The 18,994-nt window shown below is 41.0% G+C and overlaps 1 long non-coding RNA gene across 1 annotated transcript; it reads right to left on the bottom strand.

Annotated features, from left to right (window-relative positions):
- Window positions 1-10,530: 10,530 nt before the first annotated feature.
- On the bottom strand, window positions 10,531-16,880 carry LOC144521970 (uncharacterized). Its single transcript, XR_013502374.1, has 5 exons — window positions 15,523-16,880; window positions 15,264-15,421; window positions 14,843-14,891; window positions 12,857-13,048; window positions 10,531-10,927 (listed from the first exon to the last, which is right to left on the bottom strand). It is a non-coding gene; the product is annotated as an uncharacterized LOC144521970 (long non-coding RNA).
- Window positions 16,881-18,994: the final 2,114 nt, after the last annotated feature.

Raw genomic sequence — 18,994 nt, 5'->3', positions numbered from 1 at the left:
AAAGTAATCCCAGCTGCCTCTTACATAACTCATAATCACTGGACCCATTCCTGATATAAAACACATTCATGAGAGGAGTTTTAAAACAAGGAAAACATGAATGGAGACAGCTACTGTCTGTCTCCCTCTCTGTGCCTCTCTTTCCCAATCATAGGCCACCTTTTGTCTCCGTGCACAAACTCAAATTCCTCGCGGCCTCTATCCACACACACACACACACACACACACACACACACACACACACACACACATTCCTTTGCCCGGCAACAATGAGGTCTTTGTGTTGCACACCGCCCATGTTTTCATTTCAATTTTTATTGCTTTTGAACTTCTTGCATGGAGAATTTAATCATCTCTCGGCCGGTTCCTGAGGTTGGTTTTGAAAAGAATTTTCTTTGTTTGACGACTGGTAGTCAGGGAGGACGGCAGCTGCGGTGTGTGTTCCCATAACGCACACACACACCGACACACGGACAGAAACACACACTAACAGACAGACACACACACGCTGACACACACACACACTAACAGACACACACACTGATACACACACACACACACACATGCTGACACATATTGACAGACACACACACACGCTGACACACACACACAACCACACACACACACACACACAGAGGCACACACATGCTGACACACACACACACACACACACACATACACACAGACACACACAGGAAATAAAGTATACAGTAAGTCAAGATTGTCTTAGTCAAATGAAAGCAGATTACAGTTTTATACAATCCCTTTGCTACTAATTTCTAGACTCTAGACTCTAGACTCAAAACGGTAACACAGGCTGCTCAATGTTCTTTAAATAAATCTTGCACAATCATTGGTTCAAAAAACAAATGGATTGTGAAATACCACTGAAACGTTACTTTAGCTCACCCACACACAAGCTACCCGTAGTTTCACTGGGTCATCGTTCGTACAGTCATTAAATATTGTAGTACAAAAAAGGTGATGCATGTTTCATTATGGTATTAGATGTAAATACATCCTTGTAAAAGTACTGCAGTAGTAATACTACAGACCAATGTGGTACGAGTGTATATATATATATAATATATTTACTGTATTTAACCTTTATTTACAGTATCCAGGTAAGTCCATTTAGAACAAATTGCAACGATGACCTGTCACATTCACACAGTTCCACATTCATACCTGGAAGCTGCCCAGTACAACCACAGTCTGATCTGCTGGCCACTGAGCAGTATATACAGTGTATATATATATATATATATATATATATATATATATATATATATATATATATATATACTGTATATGTATACAGTACTTTATATATAAAGTATATATAAATTATATACCTCAATCATCAGTAACGAGTTCGCAGAATTGGACAAGCAATTCCAAGGGCCTGCATGCATACAGTGCAGTACTGTCAATACTGTAAATAGTCTTAAAGGTGGTACATGGACCATAGAAACAGTGTCTGATACAGTAAACAGTAGTACATTACAGTAAAGAATGATGATGAAATATTACATCCACAGATACTGTATTCTGATTGGTTCATGCTCCACACTAGTTGGTGACAATGAATCTCGTTATGTTGAAACTTTCATGATCTAAACATGGAATATTGTTTGTCTGTTTCCATACAACTATGCATTAAGAGTACTGCAACAGTTACTTATCATTTTGAGTAGTTGTATCGATTGATAGTTAGTTGATTGTAATGAAATGAATAGACAATCATCTGAAATGTAATGTGTGAATTGCTTTTTGAAGTAGTAGTACTTTGATGTTAAGTTGTGTCATATTGAACAGCTGATCTTTGTTAAATGAACAGATGATCTTTGGTTTATGTGGATTGTATCCAAGCAATTGAAAAAAGTGTTAGAGTTTTGAAAAATATGTATTTTGATCATTGGTTTTGAGTTTTGTGTCTAGAGTTTTGAAAAATGACGTCAAGGTTCTGAAATTAGTAGCAAAGTGTAAAAAAACTGTAATTTATAGACTGCCATATGGAAATCTAGTTTTGTGGCACATTTAAAAGCCATTTCTGATTTGCATGTGTGGATATGGAACTTTTCTTTCTTTTTATTAAACCTAAACTGAAAGAACTGAATTCACTAAGAACAACTGAGGGAACGTTTTTTTAAATTATTTTACTTTATCGCAACGTCCTTTCACCATCTTCCAGAAGAACCAGAGTCCATTGCACATTTTATACTTCATAACTGAGAAATGCAAAACTCAATCAAACTGACCAATACTAAACACACAGACACACACATTAAACAAAGTAAACAAAGACATAAGAAGAGTAGGGGGTAGTAGGTCGGGTATTAAAGGGGTTTTGGGATTTGGATGGGAGGGGTGAGCACCTTATTGTATGGAAGTTTCCAGTTAGGGAGGAAAAGTTAATAATAGAAACACTCTCACTCATGGGGGAAAACAAGCAGATGCAAATTTGGACACATATCTGTTATCAAAAACTGTGACGATGTGTGATAACAAAAGTGTGACAGCTGACGCACAAACACACATACACACACACAGTCTTCAGTTTCCCGTGTAGAGAAATGTGTTCAGGAGGGAACAGAAACTTCACAAAATTTCCTCATCACATTCAAATAAGAGCAGCAGGAAGAAGGATGCAAATTATCAGAAGGAAACTAATCGCTGCTGCTGCTGCTGCTGGAGCTGCTGCTGGAGCTGCTGCTGGAGCTGCTGGAGCTGCTGCTGGAGCTGCTGCTGCTGGAGCTGCTGCTGCTGGAGCTGCTGCTGCTGGAGCTGCTGCTGCTGCTGGAGCTGCTGCTGCTGTTGCTGCTGCTGCTGCTGCTGCTGCTGCTGCTGCTGCTGTTGCTGCTGTTGCTGCTGCTGCTGCTGGAGCTGCTGCTGCTGCTGCTGTTGCTGCTGCTGCTGCTGGAGCTGCTGCTGGAGCTGCTGCTGCTGCTGCTGCTGCTGCTGCTGCTGCTGCTGCTGCTGGAGCTGCTGCTGGAGCTGCTGCTGCTGGAGCTGCTGCTGCTGCTGCTGCTGGGCTGCTGGAGCTGCTGCTGGAGCTGCTGCTGCTGCTGGAGCTGCTGCTGCTGTTGCTGCTGTTGCTGCTGGAGCTGCTGCTGGAGCTGCTGCTGCTGCTGCTGTTGCTGCTGTTGCTGCTGGAGCTGCTGCTGGTGCTGCTGCTGCTGTTGCTGCTGCTGCTGCTGGAGCTGCTGCTGCAGCTGCTGCTGCTGCTGCTGCTGCTGTTGCTGCTGGAGCTGCTGCTGGAGCTGCTGCTGCTGCTGCTGCTGTTGCTGCTGGAGCTGCTGCTGGAGCTGCTACTGCTGCTGCTGGAGCTGCTGCTGGAGCTGCTGCTGCTGCTGCATACGTCACCACATTCACATGACGCCGATGTCACCGAGGTCAAACACGGTTTTCATTTCAAAACCTCCAGGCGAACGTGACGGGACTTGGCTGATCACTTGAAGAAACAAAACACTCCAGACAGACAGCAGGGGAAGAAGTATTCAGATCCTTTACTATAGTAAAAGTACTAACACCACACTGTAAAAATACTCTGTTACAACGTACCTTAAAGTCCTGCATTGGAAATGTTCCTTCAGTAAAAGCCTGTAAATATCATCAGGAAAATGTAGTTCAAGTATTAAAAGTAAAGAACTCTCTGTTGACCTCTATTTATGTGCCTTCCTGTTGTGTGTTGTTACACCCCCCAGTGTAGCACAAGTAGACTTTATATTTCACAGTTACTGTAACAGTCAGCTGTTCCCCAAACTCCCGGGCAGTTCAGAGCTTGTGTTTGGTGTTTTTAAAACTTTCTCGTGGCAGAGATAGAGGCAGCGATGTTTCCTGTTTCCTATGAGAGGCCGTATAGGAAGTAATTCATACTTCTGTTTTACACACACTATCATAATCTTGCATATACAGCACTATACTCATACACACACACTATTATAATTCTTTTACATGTATGTATGAGAGGGTATAGTTGTGTATGTGAGAGAATATAGTAGCGTGTGAGAGAGTATATAGTTGAATATGTGAGAATGTATAATTGTTTATGTGAGAGAATATAGTAGTGTATGTGAGAGAGAATAGTAGTGTGTGTGTGTGTGTGTGTGTGTGTGTGTGTGTGTGTGTGTGTGTGTGTGTGTGTGTGTGTGTGTGTGTGTGTTTGTGAGAGTTTGATTGAAACAGAAGGGAGTTTGATTACTCAGCTCCTGATTGGTTGACAAAGAAGAAGCGGTATTTGACGGTCAAAATCCTGCACTGTCATTATAACAGTTTGGCTGAAGTGGCGCTGTAATGGACAGAGAGAGGCTAACTGAAGCTGTGGGTCTTCTAAATAATATTTTAGGAAATGGTGAGCTATTGTCAACGATGTCTCGACAATTAAATCAAGTCCAACAGAGCTCTGATTCGAAGATGCAGAGATTATTCAGGGATGGAACTGCAAATCCAGTCAGACCTGGCTGCAGCGCTAGCGCTACTACTTCTAGCTAGCTCAATGGAACACGGAGGACCCCGTTAGCAGACGAGGCAGCATTTCGGTGGATCGTCGTCCAAATCCAGGAAGAGGTAAGTTGATTAAAAAATAGCCAAGGACCCTTTTTTATTAACATCATCCTATCTGCAGTGTCCCCCCAAATTCATGTTAGCATGGTCGTGACTTTAGCGCCGCTAGCTAGTTGCTACCCACATGCAACACGGGCTAGCCATTTTCCATTGAAAACTCTGCAATATCTCCACTAGCTAGTGCTAGTTAATATGATCAAGCAAGTTTGAGCAAGCTGTGTGAAATAATTTCAAAAATCAGGTTTCAGAATGAAATCTGTTGTTACATGAGAGAGGACACAGTATCTGTCAAGCCCTTTGATTAACCACAGTATATGATATTTTACTGTACAAATACATTTGACTTTGACTAGGAGAAAAAGATAGCAGCTAGCAGCAGCAGTTATGGAAGCATATTGGTAGTTATAGTATCCATTGCTGCGCTCCTGTTATTCCATTTCAAACACATTGTAATTTGCTATTCAATTCGCAGCTTATCACAGTGTAGTTCTGCATTTATTGGTTTATTACAGCATTTAGTAGTATTTACAGCAAAGATAGCGTTACATGAGAAAGCTCTAGCATCGGCTGGCTAGCTAGCTGAGTTGCAATCATGTGACTGGGTGACGATGTTTAGCCTATCTGTGTGTGTCTTTGAGTACCATGAAAAGTGCTATATAAATAAAATGTATTATTATTATTAAAAAGTGCAATCCACATGTTTACATATGTTTATTAGAGTGAATAATAATCTAAATACTACTAAGTGTGGTAAAGTCACATATTTGTTTTTATATTTCTGCAATCTGCCCTTTAGTTTGTGTGATTAGTTTCTGACTTTCATATGAATGTTTCCACCAGGCGGTCAGTGCTCAGTATACTACTGGGACTGAAGGAGTTCAATAAAAGATGTCATTCATATACATTCATGCATCACCTAATTTCATCATCACATACAGGCCTGGCCTCCAGGAAAGAACATTTAGTTTAATCTAGCTAATCTTGTGTTGTTCATACTATACAATGATTATTACAGATTATCTGGCCAATGCTGGGTGTCTAAGGACTTTGTCTGTCTTTGTCTTTCTCTCCTTTTTAAAAGTTTTCTACATGCTAGGTTTAATTTCTTTTTTGGTGTTCTTTGGTGTATTTCTTTTTCAGAGCAAGAGGGACCCTTGCAACTTGGGGGGGGGTATCCTGGCCTTTGCGACGGGAGCAAATGCAATTCCACCCCTGGGCTTCTCCCCACTACCTTCAGTGGATTTTCTCCATGAGCTGCCCCTCAGACAAGGCCGTCATTTACCACCTCAAACACATGCATTAACTGCCTGGTTGCCAGTCCTGAAAGAACTGGAGGACTTCAAGGAAACTATGGATTTTGCATTAGAAAACCCTCAGGGGTTTGGTCAGGAATGACTTCCGAGAACTCCTGAACATACATTATTAAAATCTGTTGCCTGTTGAACTGGACTAAACTGATGAGGTATCGTTGTCAATAACTCACCATTTCCTAATACATTATTAATGTCTTGTTGAAACAATTGAAAATGGAATAATCATTTGACTAAAAAGGAAACCATTTTGTTATTTTATTTTATTGTTCAACACTGTGAAGCAGAAATTGTCACTGGCCTTTTATTAGCCTTTATTAACTGTCTTGACACTAATGAACTTGCTCACTGATGGAGTTCACCAGGCCCAAAAAATAATTGAATGCCATGGTTACCGTCATCGGCCAGTGGGTCTACAGTTTCTAGAAATCTGTTCATAACTGTTTCATTACAAATAAAGTCATTTTCTGGAACAACATTGTTTGAAGTCTCAAAATGTACTGGGGGGGGGGGGACTTCATTCATTTCAGCGTTGTCACTCCCAACTAAGATGTTCTGCATTGCCTCTGCACTGCCGCACGCAACCCAGAGCACGAGCCCGTGTAAAATGATAGAAATGAAGGTCCCGTTGGGTCCCGTTGGGTCCCGTCGGGTTCCGACAAAGATCTTCAGGTCTACACCAAAGCTTCCCTGATTGTCATCCTCTTCAAACAGCGGGTTAATCGAGAGCAAGAAAGAGATTGTCCGAGCATAACCACTGAGCTCAGAAATTAATCTTTCCAAAATGACACTGTCATGTCCCAAATTGTCAGTTTCCCTCACAATTCTCTGAACACACAGTATCAGTGAAAAAGATAGCAATGTTTTCCTCATTACCATTTACTTCCACAAACAAAAACTGACCTTGAAAAAGAAACTAAATAAGATAAGAATACATTTTTTCGTCCAACAAGGTTGTTTTTGTCAAAGTTTCTGCTGCTTGATTTAAATGTTGCTTGTTCCTCTGAGTTGGTGCTAGCTGTACTTTCAAAGCAGCAAGCCAACTATACTTTCACTTTCACATACCCAACTATATGCTCTCTCACATACACTACTATACTCTCAGATACACTACTATACTCTCACATACAATGCTATACTCTCTCACACATACACTACTATACTCTCACATACACTGCTATACTCTCACATACACTGCTATACTCTCACATACACTACTATACTCTCTCAGATACACTACTATACTCTCACATACACTGCTATACTCTCACATACACTACTATACTCTCATACACTACTATACTCTCACATACAATGCTATACTCTCACATACACTACTATACTCTCACATACACTACTATACTTTCTCAGATACACTACTATACTCTCAGATACACTACTATACTCTCTCACATACACTACTATACTCTCACATACACTGCTATACTCTCACATACACTACTATACTCTCTCTCACATACACTGCTATACTCTCTCTCTCTCACATACACTGCTATACTCTCACATACACTGCTATACTCTCACATACACTGCTATACTCTCTCACATACACTACTATACTCTCTCTCACATACACTGCTATACTCTCACATACACGACTATACCCTCTCATGCATACATGTAAAAGGATTATAATAGTGTGTGTGTGTGTATGAGAATAGTGGTGTATATGCAAGATTATGATAGTGTGTGTAAGACAGAAGTATGAATTATTTCCTATACGGCCTCTCATAGTTTCCTGTACGGGACTCTCACACCGCCTCAAAACACACCCACAAGTCTGATCTCTGTTACATGATTGGCCACCGCAGCATGACATTGCGTTGTGTTTCTCCAAAAGTTGAGTCGGTCTCCACTTTTCGCCGCAGGCCCGCTGCGTTTTTTTGCCCATGTCCCACTCCAGCTTCCAACATTCAAAATGAATGGAAAGACCTGTGTTTTTGCCGGACGCTGGACGGCCGGCGCGGGCTGTGTGGACGCAGCCTCAGGTTGAGCTCTCTTTCTCTTATCCTGCAAACAATGTCCTGAAAACACACACTCATTTGATTTAACCCTTGTGTTGTCTTCCCCGTCGACCATGCAACTTTTGGTTTTTCTGGGTCTTTTTCGACACTTTTGTCACTTTTGTCAAAGTTTCTGTCAATATTTTTCTGCGCTTTTTTGATGTTCTTTTAAGTTTTTCCCATGTTTTTGTCACTTTGCCTGACGTTTCTGAAGATTATCCTGACGTTTCTGTCACTTTTTTCAAAGTTATAGTAGGACAACAGGAGGGCTAATTTGGCGCAATTAGTTTTTATAACTTTCTCCCGTCTTGTTCTGTATAGTTTAAGTCCAGCTCCTCGGGCGAAATGCGTCGCCATTACAGACTGTTGTTTCCTTCTTTATATAAAAGCAAAGAGCAGCAGAGATGGAGACAGATAAAGACAAAGAGAGAGATGTTGAAAACGTCTTTGAGATGCTCAGTAGATAAGAGAGAAGTGATGAAACATTCTGCCTGGTGCAACACGTTTTTTTGGGAAATTCCCATAAAAGCTCCTAAAGACGAATGTGTGTGCGTCAGCCAAAAGATCCTCAAAACAGGCCGAGATAAGAAAAGAATGTGTTGACTGTGTATGTGAAGTGAGATGTTAAGTCCAACATACGACACACACACACACACACACACACACACACACACACACACACACACACACACACACACACACACACACACACAGTCTTCCTGCAAGAAAGTTTGCACTCTGACATTTGTAATAGTTTATTTTTATTATTAAAGAAAGAAACACAAGCACTCGTGTTCCATTAATGAGCACAACCACTGTCCAACGGTGCCGGATCACTTTTGTTGGTCTGAATGTGCCCTAAACCCTAATAAAAGGGGATCAGAGTTTGGTCCCCAGATGGGAGGTGAGTCCCGACAATGTAGTTATCTCACACACACACACACACACACAAAACTTTTTTTTTTTTATAACCTGGACCCTATTTCCCCATGCATTTGTGTGTAAGTGACTGGTCAATACTGGTCCAGTATTGAGCGTGAACGCTGTAACCGGCAGCCGTGAACCGGGCTGTAATGTTACCCTACAGAACAAATGTTCAGCATCAGTTAGCCTCCACTAAAACTTCTGTTGTTGCTGCTGACAGACTCAGATTATTATTCTAAGTGTCTGACAACATTATGAAAGGATCCCTACAGAGACAGACCTTTTGGTTAAAGAGTAAGATCCTTTTTGTTTAACCGAAAACAGCCCCAGAATCGGCATCACCAAACTCCACCAGACTCCATGTAAATAATCACTACTTTTAGCGTGTATAGAGCCAGCATATCTCCACCAGACTCCATGTAAATAATCAGGACTTTTAGCGTGTATAGAGCCAGCATGTTTCCACATGTAAATGGGTGAATTAAGGGTTTATTTCAACCAAACCAGAGTGGTGATTGTTGGAACAGTGGAAAGATGAACCAAGACAGCTTTTGATAGTTTTATTTATTTATTTTGTTACTGTCCACTTTGAATGCTTCTATATATATATATATATATATATATATATACAGCCTTCTCTTTTCTAAAACAGTTATATTGCACATTATTGTCGCTGTCAGGCAGAATAAATATTGCTCTATTCTGTGTTCATGTTCTTGACTGTAGCAGTATACTTTGCGTTATTGTTTGTTCCTTTTGTAATAATTGTTTGCTGTTTACGTTATCCACCTAATACACCGAGGCAAAGAACTTTCACTTTAATTTAAGAAAATGAACTTCAACATTTGTCTGTGTTGGTTTTTGGCTGAACAAACAAACAAGTCTGCTGCAAAGTTTTCCCTGTCTGCCTCTCAGACCGGTGTGATTCAATGTGTGTGTGTGTGTGTGTGTGTGTGTGTGTGTGTGTGTGTGTGTGTGTGTGTTTTAAAGATGATGTATGAAGTTGTACTGGAATTTGTGTATGCTGTATTAGTCAGTGTGTGGCGTCACCTGTGTGTGTTTTTCCCCGCAGCGCTGACAGGCAACAGCTTGTCTCACGGCTCTGTGTGGATGTCAACACACACACACACACACACACACACACACACACACACACACACACACACACACGAGTATTTTAAATCTGCTTTAAAGTTACACCCGAATTTGTAGATAGTTTTCCACGGTTTTTCGACGTGACACTTTTGACGTTTTTTCTCCGCTTTTTTGGCACTTTCTTTTACGTTTCTTTGACGTTTTATGTCACTTTTTTTGGTGATCTCGAAGATACATAACATGTGAGCCACCACCACAGATGCTGATAATTCACCTAAATCCGAAACCCTGAATTAAATGTCTTCATGGATATACATTTGACCTGTATTATTTCATATTGTAGAATTAGATTTATTTTAGTGCTAAGGTCTCCTGGGTTGACATGAACAGCCTGTAGCTTTTGTCCCAGCCAGGTTGGGATGCGCTCCCACCTGCTGTCCATGGAGGATCGGGAGGATCTGGCTCACGACTATGGCATCGCTCTGTTTGGAGACTCTCTGCCTCAGTCCTGCCGCTACTTCAACCCCAAGGTACCGGGCTTAAGTCAGTACATGTTGGATACATATATACTCTGTAGTATACTATAGTGTGAAACTTCAGAAATCCAATTTTGGGTTTTGGTTAAAAGAAATGGATGTCTTGGGCTTTACAGTGTTTACGACAGTACATTTCATATTAATCAGATTGCAGAAACAACCATCATAGGTATTATTGGTTTTTTCTATAGTCTACTAAAAAAATCTTATTTACCAGTGTTTAAGTGTCAGTCTGGCTTTCCATGCAAGACTCCACCGGGACAGACATCCGCTGCCCCTTCGAGAAGCGCCGGGACGCCACAGCCGTCTTCTGGGACAATGTGGTCTACATCCTGGGTGGCTCACAGCTCTTCCCCATTAAGCGCATGGAATGCTACAACGTCCTAAAGGACAGCCGGTACTCCAAGCTGGGTCTAGCCACGCCCCGCGACAGCCATGGCTGCCTGCGCCGCCCAGGGCAAGATCTACACATCTGGGGGAGTGGGTGAGCACAGGGAGGTGGAAGGGGTGAACTTGGGACCTGGGATTGGGGATTGGGGAGGTTTGTGTATCTTTCGAGTGGGTTAGGGGATAGTGGACAATGTGTCTGGCAGGGTCCTCAACAACTGTGAGGTTTACGACCCCAACACTTAACAGTGAGTCACACAAACATACAGTCCAGAACTATGTATACAGCCCAAAGGATGGTATGGGACCCACACTGGCTTCTTTACTTTGTAAGTAATTCACAAGCGACAAAAACAACATTACAAAGTATGTGTCAGAGATGTTCACAAGTCATTTTTTGGAAGTCCAAGTTGAGTCTCAAGTCTTTGAGCTCGAGTCCAAGTCAAGTCTCAAGTCTTTGAGCTCGAGTCCAAGTCAAGTCTCAAGTCTTTGAGCTTGTGTCCAAGTCAAGTCTCAAGTCTTTGAGGGGCAAGTCCAAGTCAAGTATCACGTCTCTGGCCATCTGATCTGTCCCTAACACTGTATTGTTAAATCTTATGAATTGAATCATGTCCTGTAGCTCCATCCAGACAGTCCAGTATCAACATCAGTTGTAGGATAACTTTATGGGGTCTACTTAACACATCCCTCTAGACCTCTGATCTGGTGAAATATTAACCTAAAGCTGTCACATCATATGGATACAACTATAAAGATACAATGTGCCTGTTCCCAGCATTAGCACAACACTTTGCGATGGTTAGCTTGTTACCTGTGATTATATATGCTAAATGTAACGTCTCTTTCACTCAAAAACATTGTCGAAGTGGAAATCAAGCGAAAAGTGGCAGCGCCACACCAGTTACAGAACAACATGCATCTCAGTGTCAGTCCAAATTACGCACAATAAGCAGTATGAACTCACTGATCTAATGCAATTTATTTATTTTCACAGTTAGTTAGTAGGCTCAATGAAACTGAGTCCAGCGCGAGGGAGACCCGACTCAGAGGAGGAGAGGTTAGTGAGGCCAGCGAATCCACGGCAGGATCCTCTGCGCCACGCATGGATGAAATAATGAAATAGTAAATAGGACTACAGTAACAGAAATATGTGCAGAATTAAGACCCAGCGTTTGGTGGACCGGGTACACCTTGTTCACTTAATAGCCTACAAATCAACCACGGGATCAATTACACATCACATGAGTTTGCCCCCCCGACACATGGATGGCCATGGATTTCTTTGCCTCAGCAACCACTAACTATAAAGATACAATGTGCCTGTTCCAAGCGTTAGCACAACACTTAGCGATGGTTAGCTTGTTACCTGTGACGATACATGCTAAATGTAACGTCTCTTTTCCCATCAGCGTGTGAGTGACTGACCTATTTAGGTGCGTTTTGAGATGCCTGATGAAGTCCGACGTTGTTGATCCGGCATCATTTATCTTGGTGCTACACACCTAGCATGTAGCTGTTAGCTTACTGCCACTGTTTACCAAGTTATTGAAAGCAAAACTAATGACAAAAGGCACAACTCCGGGAGGACTTGGTGTCGCCATCTTCAATGTATTTTTATGTGTGAGTGCGCGCACACAAGGTATAACGCATGCGTTACGTTGCACATTATGGCAAAGGGCAGGGGACATACAGCTCGTCACACGTGAATACATTTAGATTTAAAAAGCAATAATTGCATGAAAACATGTTGTTGACGAGTCTCGAAGCTCGAGTCTGAAGTCTTTTGGGTCGAGTCCGAGTCAAGTCTGAAGTCAGCTGTTTGTGTGACTTAAGTGCGAATCGAGTCCGAATCTCAGACTCGAGTCCCCATCTCTGGTATGTGTAGTGTACATATTTAAGAGTGCTTTGGTAAACGCACTGTAACTTAAAACTGACTTTATAGAAGGAGAAAACATTTTATTATTGGCCATATGTGGTTATGAGTAAAAACTAGCTGAACGTAAGCATTTTTCACCATCAAACCGGATGCGGCAGTCTTTCAGCTTCTTGCAGTCGATGGGGCTGTAGTCTTCTCGTCCACCCCCAGGTATGGAAAGCCCACCTCCAGCACGTAGAGGTATCCACCGGTGTTGGGTAGGCCGTGGTCCGCCGACAGTCTGCCGATCAGCGCCTTAGCGCAGCCATGTCTCCACCCGACAGCACCGCTCTGAAAGAGAGGGGGGAGAAAACAAATTAGGCCGACCTTACACCCAACAACTTTTCAAGCGATTCCACGGTCGCAGACTATTCCAATATCTGAATGAAATCCTGAGAGTCTTGCTAGAGTCGGGCCGCTCCCGTCATCTCTTCATCGTTGGGTGTAAGGTCATAAAACTCAGTCCCAGTCAGTCTTGATGTTCCGACAAAGTCAAACATGTTTGATATTATCGTAAGTTTTTAAGTCTTGGTTGTGAAGGAAGCAGCAAACGGCCAGAGCCAGAGGTGTTTCTGGTTGCTATGGCTAACGCTAAAGAGGGAAAGTTTCTGAGGTTCAACATTTCTGAAGCGAGTCATCCAGCAAAGTTTTACCGGCGGATAAACACAGTCCTCCGGGTACTGGAGACATTCATCTGCATGTACGGCAGAACAGAAAGCAGACTTCCCCTTAAATTACCAGCTAACGCTAATGGTAGCTAGCTAGCTAGGTTACATTTTTCAAAATGAATCTAGTTGTAGTCGTGCTATGTGTGACCCTGACAGATCCTGGTCTTTACATATTATGACAGTCTTATATACTGATCTGATTACAGCAAAGACAACGCCGGCAGTATTGACGGGAAAATAGGCTACAGAATATGTTGTTCTGTACTGACAGGTGCAATATTTGAAAATCAATAATTATTATTATTTACTCCTTCAGCTGGAGTTTTCATAAATATTCTGTTTGAATATGCAAATGAGGCATTATCTAACACTAACTTTTGGTGAATTCAGGAGGAATCTACAGACACAAAGAGATAATGTAGTCAAATCAGTGTTTTTTCCACTAGTATGAAAGAAGTTGTTATGAAAGACAGAGACACTACTAACTAACACTAACGTTGAACTACAACAGGAAAACAAAAAGGTTTAGAGCAACAAGAGTGTTCAGAAAGCAGCGACTCTTTTCAGACACATTATAGGAGGTTTCTGTCCAAAAACAGAGGAGGGGTTCCAGTCCATATTCCAGTAAACAGACACGTTGAAAAAGGCTTTTTTGGGGGAGAAAACAGACCGTTTCTCCGTGTATTCACCACATCTTTTCACATCTTTAACAAACTGCCATATACGCATGTGTCCTTTGTGTGCATTGTTGTAATGTTTAACAATTAATCCACGAAACGAGCCGTTATAATATTGTACGCGGGAAAACCGCCAAACCATATTCCATTATTAAAATCTCACAATTTACAGTTGTTTTAGCTTTTTCATAACGAATTCTTCCCTCCACAAACATGAAGTTGGGTTTTATTTAATCGAAAGTCTATACTTGTAAATTCGGCATACAATTAAATCACATAGGAGCTCTTATTTAACTAGATTTCTAACTTTTATCCCGACAACCTATAATATACACAGCGGAGGTCGGCGATAGAGAGACGCGTTGAAAAGGCTCTTTTTTTTAACGAGGTTTGGCGGAGGAAAAAACAACACAGTATTCGGGCCCTTTTCACAACTTTAACGGCAGATTTTAAACAGCTGGTTTTGCTGTAAGATACAAAACATACAGGAAAGCTTTTCTGTGACTTTTTTTAGCGATGAAACGAAGAAAAGAGGAAGTTTGTTCAACGTTAAAGACGAGAGAAGCTGAAAACAGCAGCGTTAACTGTCACTCGCTACGTTTCGCGATATATTTTAATGGTACAGTTTCTCTACAAGCATCTTAACATGTACACGGTGTTTACTAGACAAGATTTGAGGTCAGAAAGTGGTGAAAATAACCAGATTAAGGGAAGTTTGGGAGCAGAAATGTAAAGTTTACCTTCGAAAACAAGAGTCCTTTTCTCGGCGCTTTCCTCAGATACAGATCGCTGCGACACAGCAGAGGGATAGCATACATGAAACGAAGAAAATAGGAAGTTCGTTCGACCTTAAAATACGAGAGAAGCTAAAAAAAGCAGTGTTAACTGTCACTCGCTTTTGTCAATGTTAACGTCATAGCCTATTTCATGCACAGAAACACACCAACGAACTCTTATTTTACTAATATTTAAACTATTAAACCCGTCACTCCCGCTGTTAACTCTAAAACTGATGACATAGCTACATAGCGGAGGGATAGCATAGCATACTGAGCTACAGTGAATGTGAACCTTTATTTTTTACAAACTACGGTGTAAATACATTCTAGAAGTTGTAATTGTACCCAAATAAAGTGTCTGTTTGATTAACAACGACTTTACCGTAGATACTGGGGCTTCTGTCTGAAGGCCTGTAGTCCTGCAAAGCGTGAAATCTCGGAGTGAACCTGGAATTGATCTCGATGGCTGGAAAGTCGGCCATCATCACGTTCTCTGCATAGCAGCCAGTCAGCCAATCACACGGCCCAAACAAGTATCACCTGTCAACCATCATTAAGGTTGTTCAGCAGTATTCAGCTTAATCTGTTTCCTTGAGCTAACACTTAAAACACTACTACTACTGTAACCAAAAATACAATACCTTGCTTTTCATTTTTGTAGGCTGAAGTTGGCTTCCGATTCACAGCGTCCGAGTCAGCAGGGAAACATCATTTACATTGCTGAGTGACTGATCCTCCGTTTTTTTGAACCTCTGACTGTATTGAGAATAAATCCAGGGCATGTTGATCTTGATTCGTAGTACAGGCCTCTGGTCCAGATCCAAAACTCAGTCTTGCTCAGTCACGTTCTCGTATACAGGCGGCCGCCGTCTTGGGAGCTTCTGTCTTTCTAAACTATCTTTTTAATAAACTGTCTGTACTCTTAAAATGTTCTCAATGCTTCAGTTTTAAGTAGGGACCCTCATTATGCTACCGTTAAGGTTTGGTGATATGTTGAGCCTTGTTAGTGGTATAAAGTAGTGATTTGTTTTCACTAGGGTTGTAAGCTAATCAGCGTTCCGTGCTAGCGTCTTTCAAGCTACAAACACATTCATTTAGCATGAAAACGTCCCAGAGAACGACAGAGCGGGTACACCTCTGTTAATAACCCCTAGGTTCGCTTTGCGCCGGAACTCGTCCAGTTTGTACCTTTACTTGAGTCTTTTCTTTTCATGCCACTTTCTACTTCTACTCCGCTACATTTCAGAGAGAAATATTGTACTTTTTACTCCATTACATTCATCTGTTACAGCTTTAGTTACTAGTTACTTTAGTTACTCCACTACATTCATCTGTTCCAGCTTTAGTTACTAGTTACTTTAGTTACTCCACTACATTCATCTGTTCCAGCTTTAGTTACTAGTTACTTTAGTTACTCCACTACATTCATCTGTTCCAGCTTTAGTTACTAGTTACTTTAGTTACTCCACTACATTCATCTGTTACAGCTTTAGTTACTAGTTACTTTAGTTACTACACTACTTCATCTGTTACAGCTTTAGTTACTAGTTACTTTAGTTACTCCGCTACATTCATCTGTTCCAGCTTTAGTTACTAGTTACTTTAGTTACTCCACTACTTCATCTGTTACAGCTTTAGTTACTAGTTACTTTAGTTACTCCACTACATTCATCTGTTACAGCTTTAGTTACTAGTTACTTTAGTTACTCCACTACATTCATCTGTTCCAGCTTTAGTTACTAGTTACTTTAGTTACTCCGCTACATTCATCTGTTCCAGCTTTAGTTACTAGTTACTTTAGTTACTCCACTACATTCATCTGTTCCAGCTTTAGTTACTAGTTACTTTACACATTAAGATTCCTGCACACAGAAACTGTACAGAACACAGACTGTAAAACTGTCTGTTTTCATGACATGTCAGTATGTGACAAAAAAGTTGATGTTTTTAGTGCTTTTTTAGCGTTTTTGGCGTGTATTTATATATATATATTTTTTTTTTTTTTGCGTTGTTCTGTTTTGTGTGGATTTCGACCGAGTCTTCTTACGTGACCCTGGCTCAGGAAAACAAAACATAAGACTGAGGACAAAGACAGCGGTTATTTTAAATGTTAATGTGCATAAAAATAGCTTTATTTCCAATAATAAATCAGAACCTGCATGCAGAAACCAATGATTCATTGGCTTCTCCACTCCATTGGTGATTCACATGTGGTGTTTGTGACATTAAGCAGCAGAACATAAACAAACTCTCCCACGCTCCCTGAACACACTGGGGGAGGGGGGGAGAGAGGGGGGGTACCACCTGGAAACTGTTTCACTGTTTTCTCTTTCTTTCCGCTCGAGACAGTGGACCTGGGAAACGTTCACTCTACGCTGGCAGCTAACCATTATTTTGCATTTTGTGGATCATTTTTTTGGATGAATGGATTAGTTGTTTGGTTTCTAAAATGTCAGAAAATGATTACAAATGTGGATCAGTATTTCCCAAAAATCCCAAGATGACGTCCTCAAATGTCTTATTTTGTCCACAACTCAAAGATCTTCAATTTACTGTCACAGAGGAGAGAAGAAACTAGAACATGTTCACATTTAACAAGCTGCAACAAGCTAAAAAATTGACTCAAATCGATTATGAAAATAGTTAACTAATGATCAACAGTGTGATCCTGACAGTACCTAGGTAAGGACTACTAGCCAGTCAGAAGCAGAGTATGAGGGCGTGCCCTGACAGTACCTAGGTAAGGACTACTAGCCAGTCAGAAGCAGAGTATGAGGGCGTGCCCTGACAGTACCTAGGTAAGGACTACTAGCCAGTCAGAAGCAGAGTATGAGGGTTTATTATTTAGGGTTAGTGTTTGACTACTGCTTTTCCTGCTCTTAACAGCCGTGTCTGGTCTAATAGGCTCGGTTGTTCTGCTTCTGTGCCAAGTTGTTTTGCTTGTGTTGTCTTTCTTTTAGTTTCTTTGTATTTTAAAAAGCATTTTTTTTTTTTTTTACCATCGAGGGCAGGGGACTACAGATGAAAAAATAGCCTTCTGGCTAATTCTGGCATATTTAACTCACGTATAATCATACATTTGTTAATTTGCACTGTCCCCTTTCATAAATAAACTTTTCTGGGGCCCCCGGTTACAAGGTGTTCCCCACAATAACCGTTAAAACAAAACCAACACGCTTGTCATCAGGCTCCATGTTGGCTGCAAAAGAAAAGACGGACACAAACAGTTCCAGGTAATAGTCACTCCCCCCCCGGTCTGCTCCCAACAACATCGGCACAACATCCTCCTCCCCCCCCCGCACTGAACAACAAGATGAACACCAACCACATCAGCAATCCTTCTAACAAACAGAAATACATAAATACAAAACCAAAGTCTAAAAAGATAATAGAAACTCTTACAAAATAAAAAGTTTCAAAACTATTTGCCTCTGGAAATCTCAAACTACGGTTTATAAAACTTTTAAAATCACATATACAACAGCTTAAAAAGGGGGGGAGAGACACCCCCAAAACCTGAAAGAAGGCAATAACATAATTTGACAGTTAAATTAAAAAACAAAAAAGGGGAACAAGTTGATCTACTGGAGGTAAAAAAAAAAAACCAACACCTAAAAACACTGGAGAACAATGAGAGGAGTTAGTATCAAAACATGTTTTCTCATTTACAGTAAAAAAATAAAATAAAAAATAAAAATCACGCCAACGTTACTGGCGGGGGAACAAAAAGAAAAAACTATTTGGCATTTAAATATTTGGTAGATATTTGTGTGCTGCCAGGATGTGGCTAAGTACCGAGTTAATACCTCTTTCAGTTTTTGTTATTTTTTAATATCTCTCAGTTTTTGTTACATTTTTAAAATCGTTATAGCTATATACAAATCCTTGGTAGACCGGTCTGTCTTCAGCTGAGAAATGTGAGCAAACCCCCCAAAAAATGAACAAATAAAACTTAACAACTGTCGGTGTAGCTTATTGAGAAAGAATCAACCCCATGGTTTAAAAAAACAACAGAAAGTACCAAACACTACCAGTTTCTCCGATCACAGAGCTTAAAATGCCTTTTCATTGGACAAATAAAACATTTACTGGATCAAAAGGATGTTAAGTTTC

This window comes from Sander vitreus, chromosome 8 (assembly GCF_031162955.1).
Source record: "Sander vitreus isolate 19-12246 chromosome 8, sanVit1, whole genome shotgun sequence".
NCBI lineage: Eukaryota > Metazoa > Chordata > Actinopteri > Perciformes > Percidae > Sander > Sander vitreus.
This window is presented reverse-complemented; position numbering and strand designations above follow the sequence as displayed.